Source organism: Malania oleifera, chromosome 2 (genome assembly GCF_029873635.1).
Source record: "Malania oleifera isolate guangnan ecotype guangnan chromosome 2, ASM2987363v1, whole genome shotgun sequence".
NCBI lineage: Eukaryota > Viridiplantae > Streptophyta > Magnoliopsida > Santalales > Ximeniaceae > Malania > Malania oleifera.
The window spans coordinates 51672087-51682212 of NC_080418.1; positions in this window are offsets into that span (position 1 = coordinate 51672087).

A 10126-nucleotide genomic window follows, 5' to 3' on the forward strand; every position below is an offset into this window, starting at 1 on the left:
ATGGTCATTCCACAATTCGTAAGGAGTCTTTTTCAGAGATGGTTTGATCAAACCTCTATTTTGAACATAGCAGGCAGTATTCAATGTCTCAGCTCAGAAGTACTTAGGTAACTTATGTTCATTAAGCATAGTTCTGGTCATTTCTTGTATAGACCTATTCTTTCTTTCAACTACACCATTCTGTTGAGGTGTTCTAGGAGTTGAAAGGTTATGAGATATTCCTAATGAATCAAAATGTTCTTCCATATCTTGATTTTTAAATTATCTACCCCTATCACTCTGGATATTTTTGATTGTATATCCTTTTGCATTTTGAATTTTCTTGCATAATTTAATGAATTGTTCACACTCTTCATCTTTGTGACTTAGAAATAGCACCCATATATATCTAGAATAATCATCAACAATAATGAATGCGTATGATTTTCCTCCTAAACTCTGAATTGGGTTTGGACCAAATAAATCTAAATGTAACATTTGAAGTGGTCTAGTAGTAGAGATGACTTTCTTCTTCTTAAAACTAGATCTTACTTGTTTTCCTAGTTGACATGCATCACAGATTTTATCTTTCACAAATTTTGCCTTAGGCAGTCTCTTTACTAAGTATCCCTTTACTAGTTTAGATATTAAGTCCATGTTTGTGTGTCCTAGTCTCCTATGCCAAATCTAACTAATCTCATTCATAGCAGAAAAAACAAGTTACTTGCTAAGAATCAAGATTGTCAAAGCTCGTGGTATATACATTTTCATAATGCTCGGCAGTGAATAGAATTTTGGTATCAGTTTTATGTTCAACAATGCACTTATCATGTTTAAAAGATACTTTATAACCTTTATCGCACAGTTGACTTATACTTAATAAGTTATGTTTTAAATCATCAACTAGTAGAAAATTATCGATAATAAGTGATGAATCGTTACCAACTTTACCTACATCTATGATCATTCCTTTTGCATTGTCCCCAAAAGTGACAAATCCTCCATCCTTTGGTGTTATGGATGCGAATTTAGCTTTATTCCCAGTCATATGACATGAACATCCACTGTTGATATACCATATATCTTTCGAAGTGGATAGTTTTAAGCATATCTGCAAGACATAATTAGATAACTACTTTTGGTACCCAAATTTTCTTGGGTCCACAGGGGTTAGTGCTTGATTCTCTTTTAACTCTCCATACCTTTTTCATCTTAACATCTCTGTTCTTAAAAGGATAATCAAATTTTATAATGACCCATCCTTTTACATTTAAAGCATGTGGTATATTTATAAGAATCTTTTGATAGAACATAAGTCTTTGATTCTCTTACAAAATAACCCATGTAAAGATGTTTTTGTTTTAAATTTTCTTTTCCCTTAAAAACAAATCCTTCTTTATCTAGGAAATTTCTTTGAGCTCCAAGGAGTTTTTCAAAATTGGTTTGACCTTCTATAAATTTACAAATAATCTTAGATTTATCTTTCAAATTCTTTTCTAACTCCTCAATTTTCAAATCCTTGTCTCTCATTAAGGATCCATGAGATTCATTTTGACTTTCGACTAACTTTGAAAGTTCCTTCAATTTTAACTTCAAACCATAATTTTTCTTTTTCATTTTCTCAAGCATTTTAAGTGTATACAAATATTCCTGATGCAGTTCATCATAAGAGAGCATGTTATTTTCATTTTCTGAATCATTGGAATAATAAGATAAAGTAGAACAAAAAGATTGTACCTCGTGGTCTTCGTGAGCCATCAGACACAGATTTGCAATCTCGTCATCACTGGATTCAAATTTTGAACTACTGGTACTGTGAGTATCCCAACTAACCTTTAGTGCATTCTTCTTCTTCTTAGACGCTTTCTTCAGCTGGGGGCAGTCTGGCTTGATATGTCCAATTTCTCTATAGTTATAGCATATAGGAAGATCCTCCTTTTGCTTCTTTCTGCTTGTCTCTCCCTTTTCTGTTTTTGAGCCCTTGAATTTTCAAGTGTATTTCTTGTTCTTTCTCATGAACATTTCAAATTTTTTTAGTTAGAAAAGTCATGTTATCATCCAATTCTGAATTACTTTCTTCACTGGAGCTGTTAGTTGATGCCTTAAGTGTTGTGACTTTCTTTACTTTATTCTACTTATTTTTCCTCTCATTTATTGCTAGCTCATAAGTGATGAGCGATCCAATTAGTTCATCAACTGACATCTCCTTCAGATTCCTTCCTTTGGCTATTGCAGTAGTCTTAGCTTCCCAAATTGGCAGTAGTCCCTTGAGTATTTTCCTGATCAACTCATAAGTAGGGTAAGATTTACCAAGAGCATTTAAAGAATTCGTGAGGTGTTTGAATCTAGTGTACATAGATTGAATAGATTCATCAACAGACATTGTAAATGCCTCATATTCACTAGTAAGCATGTCTATCCTACTATCTTTTACTTCCTTAGTACCTTCATATGTAACTTCTAATTTTTCTCAAATCTCTTTAGCAGTGTTACAGGCCAATAGCCTATTAAACTCATTTACATCTAGTGCACAAAATATCAAGTTCATTGCAATAGCATTTATTTGCACAAATTTCCAGTCTTCTTTAGCATAGTCATCTTCAGTCTTGGGTATGTTTACCTTATCAACTACTTTCATAGGAATCTGGTTTCCCTTAGAAACTATTTTCCATATTATCCAATCTACATGTAAAAGATATATATTCATCCTTCTTTTCCAATAGGTGTAATTTACACTGCAAAAAATAGGTGGTCTAGTGGACGAGTGTCCCTCACCGAATAAGGTTACACCGATGTGTGCTATGTGATCCTTTTACAAAAATGACGGTTAAGTCTATGTAACCTCGCTTTGATATCAAATGCGAATTACGGTGTTATCCCAAGAGGGGGGTGTATTGGGTATTTCAAAATTATTTAAGTTTATTTAACCAATTAATCCCTATTTCAATATTTAACAAAATAATCGCAGGGGCTTGAAATTAGTTCAAACTATTATCTTAATAAATTCAATTATACCTAATTAATTTTCAAGTGCATATAATATTAATCAACATACAAACATGCAAAAACTGAAATGAAATGCAAGTGGAAATTAAAAAGTTAATGGAAGAGAGAAGGCAAACATAATTTTATGAGGTGCAACCAACCCAGCCTACGTCCTCGCCTTGAGCAACCCACTCAAGGATTCAACTAAATCCCTGCTCCTTTAACAGGGACGGAGCTTCCCTTACAATCCTCTACTTACAAGAGGCACAACTTCCTTCTACTCCACTGCTTACAAGAGGCACAACTTCTTCCTCATCGGTTCACAACTCGAACCGTGATTATAATATAAAATTATAATTCTGCAAAACTCAATATTGCTTCTAACCAAACTAGTGAGTCTAATAGAAATCATAACACATATTCATATGATAAAACGTGAAACTCAGTATGTATGTAACGATAGAATCGTTATATGAATGATATGCTTCACAAATCAATATCTCTCAAAAATGATTTTATAAATAAATGCTTTAGAGAAACATATGGTTCAATTTCAAAATACTTTATGTAAGATTAGAAAATAAGATCCTTTCAAAAATAATCTTTCTTAATGCGCAGATCTATGTTCTTGCTATCAATTATTTGTAAAGTTGAATCTTTGAATAAATATACAACTTTAAATATTGCAAAGATTTAAACACTATGTTTCAAAAATAATATTCCTCAATAATATGTATTAAATGATTCTTACACTAATAAAATAGCAAATCTTTGAATAAAGATATATTTAAAACTTTCTTCAAGATTTTTGTTTTAAACAAAAACTTTTCTCAAGTAGTGATCTTTCACAAAAGTATATATAATTAATAACTCAAGATCAATCTCTCAAAATGAATATTCAAGAATAAGTTTGTGAGATGAAAAAGGCTTTGAGAATAAGCAACCAATTAGTTTGATCACCAAACTTCAATACCCAAGTTTTTTGCACAATATTCGCTGGAACTCCTTTTGAAATCAACGTAGCCCAAGCTTAGATATGATATAAATACAGGAAAGAGTTTAGCAATGTGTTCAATGCTTTCCAGAGTTGTGTATACATCCAAGCCTCCCAATCATATGCCAAAAGTGAGGCACTAGGGTTTATAGGTTGTTTTTATAAGTAATCTCAGCCTTAGGTTAAGTCTTGACCGTTGGATCAAGTTGATTAAGTGAATAACCCGTGTATTTTCTTACTAAAGCTCAGATTTTTAAAGTTTATCCAGGTTTAGATGACTGAGCGTTCAGGTTCAGTTGTCTGATGTTCCTTAAAGTACTTAAAATTATAGTATGAAATAGGGTTAGACGACTGAATTGTGGATTTGGTCTTCTGAAGTCCCAACTCAAATGACTGAACTAAAGGTTCAGACGTCTGAACGTGTTCTTCTTGTTCTGTGTTTCAAAATTAATTCTTCAGATGACTGAACTAATTCTTTTGTCTTCTGAGGAAATTCTTTAGACTTCTAAAGTAAAACTTCAGTCGTCTGAGGTTGCATCTTCAGTTTTCTGAAGGTACACCTCAGTCGTCTAGGCAAACCAAATTCAAAATTTTTATTTTCAATTTCAAAATCAATTTTGCTCTTTTGATCCCTCATAAAATATTTCTGGGGTTCAAAATAAGGACTCTAAGTCCATGTTTAACTCTAGAAGATTTTCATGAGATGCATGTGTAGGGCATATTTCGAGCTTCTAGCTATATCATATAAAATATGCACATACAATCAATTTTAAATACCCATTCCCATGACGATCTTGAACTTGATTTTTGCATCTTCATTCTTCTACTCTTTTAGTTCCATGGATTGTGTCAAGTTATATATGCTTTAATCCTTGGGGCTTCCATGTCTTCGTCACCTTTCGTGCATGCTAAGTAATGTTCCTCCTCACATTCTCAATGCACAGATCAAATACCAAGTAATTTTTCATTATCAAAATAGGATTGAATTCATAGAGTCAACAAATATTAATTTAACTGAGAATTCTTAGTAATTGTACTCATATCTATATACACATACATATATACATACATATATATATATATATATATATTTCTCAAAAATGTGATCATGCTCAGTAAATATCTCTGTGCAAAATAACATATCTGCCAAAGTATAAGGGTGTAACGCGTTTGTAATGAAGAACCCATTCATATCACCATCTTCTAATAACCCCACATGACCGGGTTATGCAGCCTGAAGGCGAGACTTAACCCTGGCTAGCCTACCAAGTTAAGTCAAAATACCTTGTTTGTAGTACGATTGGCCTACTACAGCATGGAACAGACCCAGGGGCAGTCAACATCTCTCTGAAGGCTCAATCAACTTCCAATACCAACACGCTCCCCGATCTGTGTGGTTGCACAAACTCAATTACTAGCAACGGTACCATGCTCTCATATCATTAATCAATCGAGTTCTCATTTCCACCACTTAATATAGATAATAATATATTTCCAAAAGCTTTCATTTCTCATAAGCATGTTCAAGCTTATGAGTATCTACGTTTGTGTAACACATCTCGTCTGTAACTCATGGCTGTTCATCATATCTGTTAGCATAAAACCATTGCTTCTGTATATATCGCATACCATCATATCTAATAAAAACATGTCTGTATAAATCTCGTTTCATCATATCTGTATAAAACATATCTGTATATACTCATATCATCATATCCGTGTAAAACATGTCTATATATATCATCATTTTTGTATAAACCATATCTCAATATAAATCACATTTCATCATATAATATTTTAACATATTTATTTTTCAGTGATCAAAACCATTCCTCATGCCACACAGATTTTCAATAATATGTTACAACATAATACTTATCTAGAAAAACATATAATAAGTCAAAGCCATTATTTTCATATGTCTGATAAGTCAGAAAATTACATTTGCACTACAAAAAAACTGGTTTTTAGTGACGAAAGTATTAGTGACGGTTTTAAAATTGTCAATGATAGTGTTGTATTAGTGACGATTTTTAAGAACGGTCATTAATAGTGTAAGCATTAGTGACGGTTTTAGCAGTCGTCACTAATACTTTCGTCACTAAAAACTACGCGGTAAACAATTTTCGCGCAAAATTTTTTTCGGAAAAATATTAACGATGATTCTAGGGTATTAGTAACAATTAACAAACCACCACTACTAATATTTATGAATATATAAAATAATTTAGTTAAGAGTATTAGTGACGGATTGAGAAATTCATCACTAATAATACGGTATTAGTGACGGTTTCAAAACCGTCACTACTAGTGTTTTTTATTTAAAAAATATAAAAAAAATTTAGTTAAGGGTATTAGTGACGGATTGGGAGACCCGTCACTAATAATAGGGTATTAGTGACGGTTTTGAAACCATCACTAATAGTGTTTTTTATTTAAAAAATATAAAAAAAATTTAGTTAAGGGTATTAGTGACGATTTGGGAGACTCGTCACTAATAATAGGGTATTAGTGACGGTTTCAAAACCATCACTAATAGTTTTTTATTTAAAAAATATTAAAAAAAAATTAGTTAAGGGTATTAGTGAGGGATTGGGAGACCTGTCACTAATAATAGGGTATTAGTGACGGTTTCAAAACCGTCACTAATAGTTTTTTATTTAAAAAACATTAAAAAAAAATTAGTTAAGGGTATTAGTGATGGATTGGGAGACCCATCACTAATAATAGGGTATTAGTGATGGTTTTAAAACCGTCTCTAATAGTTTTTTTATTTAAAAAATATTTAAAAAAATGAATTAAGGGTATTAGTGATGGTTTTGAAACCATCACTAATGGTGTTTTTTTTTTAAAAATATAAACAAAAATTTAGTTAAGGGTATTAGTGATGGATTGGGAGACCTGTCACTAATAATAGGGTATTAGTGACTTTTTTGAAACCGCCACTAATAGTGTTTTTATTTAAAAAATATAAAAAATTTAGTTAAGGGTATTAGTGATGGATTGGGAGGGTAGTAGTGACGGTTTTGAAACCGTCACTAATAGTGTTTTATTTAAAAAAATATAAAAAATAATTTATTTAAGGGTATTAGTGACAAATTGGGAGACCTGTCACTAATAATAGGGTATTAGTGACAGTTTTGAAACCATTACTTATGCTCAAAATCTGAAATCCTCGCCTTAACCCGCATAATTTCCCACACTTTCCCCAAATTTCTTCTTTCTCCTCCCGCCTCCTTCTCCCTCATGCGGTCTCTTCTTTCCCCAAATTTCATTCTGCTCCTCCCTCCTCGCTCCTCCATGGACGCACCACAGTCCTCCCGCTACTGAATCTCAAGTTGCCGCCCAAAGCGTCTCCTTTTTGCATCCATGGCGATCGCGGACGCGCACGATGGAGGCGTAGGCGCAAAATCGAGTTCGCACCACGACTTGGATCTCAACCTCTCTATTAGGAGGAGACCTAGAGCTGGCACTGCCAGAGCTGTACCCAACTCGTCCCCACCCACGGACTCTCCGAGAGCTGAGAGCTCCGTTGTTGGTTCGCCCAGCGATGGGTCCTTTATAATTACACCGCAGGGTTCCTAAAAAAAAATTAGCACCAAATTTTCTGAGATGATTTGAAAATCCACCTTCTTCGGTCTTCAGTCAAGAGAGTTCGAGAGAGAGAGAGAGAGAGAGAGAGGAGAGAGAGAGAGAGAGAGAGAGAGAGAGAGAGAGAGAGAGAGAGAGAGAGAGAGAGAATGGTGCGACACTCAATTCCAGATCTCCACGCACATGATTTCTTCCAGGTATGGATTTTGTCCTTCTAAAAGTATCAGCTTTTCCAGATTTTAATTTCCATTTTGGTTGCTGAGAAAATACAGGAGAAGAAAGAAAACACCTGGTCTGGTGTTCAAGCGGGTGTTTCGCGATCCCTTGTTTTCTTTTATTGTAGTTTAGTTTCCTAGCAATCAAATATAGCAAGGGGAATGTTCTTAATTCACCGTTTCTCACAGTATTTTCTCAACGTTGGTTCTAGATTCTTCGTGCTCGCTTTCAAATCTTTATGGTTTGTAATACTTCCATTATTTTGTGCTCAACTAATGTTTAACTCCTCATGGTTGCTAAGAGAATTGAACAAAAGGGGAAAATAAGAAAACATTGAATCTCACGTTTTATGTAGTTATAATGTCCCGGGAGAGTCTAGTCTCACCTAAATCAGTTGGCTAGGTTGCGCCGGTTTGGCATGTTTATTGGTGCCGTAAAAGGGCTCTGAATATGCTTAATGAACCACTCGCTTGCTTCAAAAACCATAAAACAAAATAATATGGCATTTGACGTGTGTATTTAAAACTCCACTGATATTAATGGGATCCGTGTGGCCACTAAAATCTGAATCCTACAAGTTGTTTGTTGAATTGCCTAAATGGAAAATTTCAATTGTTGACATTCTTCTGCCATTGTTGACCTGATCCTACAGTGTAAGCAGCTCAAATTTCTTCAAACCATGCTCTGCAGCTGGCTATAAAAAACAGATTGGAACCACCACACGCTGCATCCACCAATACTCTAGAAATTCTCTATATATACAACTATACTGCAATATAAAATAATATTTTTTTAGCAAAATATGGTGTCTGAAAATGTGAAATTAGAGTTATTTTTTTTAAATAAATAAAAATTTATAGTAATAAATACACATCCTTTATAATTACACCGGAACTTATAAGTTCTAAATTCACAATCAGTTATCAAATTGAAATTGCTCACTTGAAATTGGGGCCTTTATCCAATCTCTAAAAGCTTTGAAGCTTCAGGTAAGGTAAGGATCTTTTTCCCTTGTTCTTCTCTAGTCGTAGCTCATATTGGTACTTTTATTTTATTTTTTCTCCTTTTGTCATTGATGGGTCGTCTTAGCATTTGAATCACCAAGGGAATTTATACTGTCATTTGCTCATTCATTTGTTCTAGGGTTTATATTTGACAGGCACACACTCGCACTATCTTTGCTTTGATCTATTCACATTGAAATGTTAGGGTCATTTAAGCTTGAAATGTTGTGCCCTTCAGATGTGTGGCACACCTACTGTTGACATTTACCTGATTTGCTGTAGTTTTTTTTTTTTTTGTAGTGCCATTTCATCCTAATTGTGATCTATTCTTCAAGTATTAATGAATATTGGTAGTATCCCTGTGTCACATTTTCCCATTTTTTGAGTCATCTGAGAGATGGGGGTGCGATGGGATTCCCATTAGATTGAATATCCTTGTGTGATAATGCATGTGTTAACTCTTTACTAATAGCATGAATATTTTGTTATTGACTATGAATGTTTGATTTGCTAGCATGCTACATATCTTGTTCTGGATGCTTCCACTTCATTCTTTGGAGTTTATGATGGACATGGAGGTAAGAATCGGGAGGTTCAGGTACTCTTATAGTGGGGTGGATGGTTATTCTTTATCTAGTTTACCTGGAATTTCTTTTTAAAATTGATTTGAAATGCGATAAGCCTACCCATGTAGACAAAATGAATTTTAGCCTTTCATCTGATAGGTTGTCTCTTATAGTTAAGGTATGATTTAAATATATAATTCATTTTTTCTACATAGGTAGGCTTATCGCATTTCAAATCAAATTTGAAAAGAAACTTTGGGTAAACTAGATAAAGAATCGTTGATGCAGCCACCACCATCCATGGCCTCGTCATCCTTCTTTGTCATCCATGACCTCATTGTCCTTCATCACCCTCCATGACCTTGTTGTCTGCTCCATCACCATCAAGGTCGAGGATTCTGAAGTTGGGCCCTAGATTGCAGATTGAGTCATATTGTTCGAGAACTTCGCCCTCGAGGATGACGCTGCAACAAGCCATAGCTGCCCATGCTGCCATGGTCTCTCACTGTCGAAGCTCGCATCACCATCAACGTGGATCCACTCTCAATGCTAAAGTTCCATTGTTTTCTTCAATGAAATAAAATTTTTGTTCAAAATAAATTTTAAATTAAAATAAATTTATTTATTTAAAATAAATTAAAATATATTTAGGTCAATCTAGGCGGCACTGTGGGTGTCGATGGAGTCCGACTGGACGATGGTGATCGTGACAACCTCAGTGGCTGTGATTGTCGACTTTGTAATGTTTTTGTGGCAGATGAGATCGAGGGAGCAAGGGAAGGACAATGTAT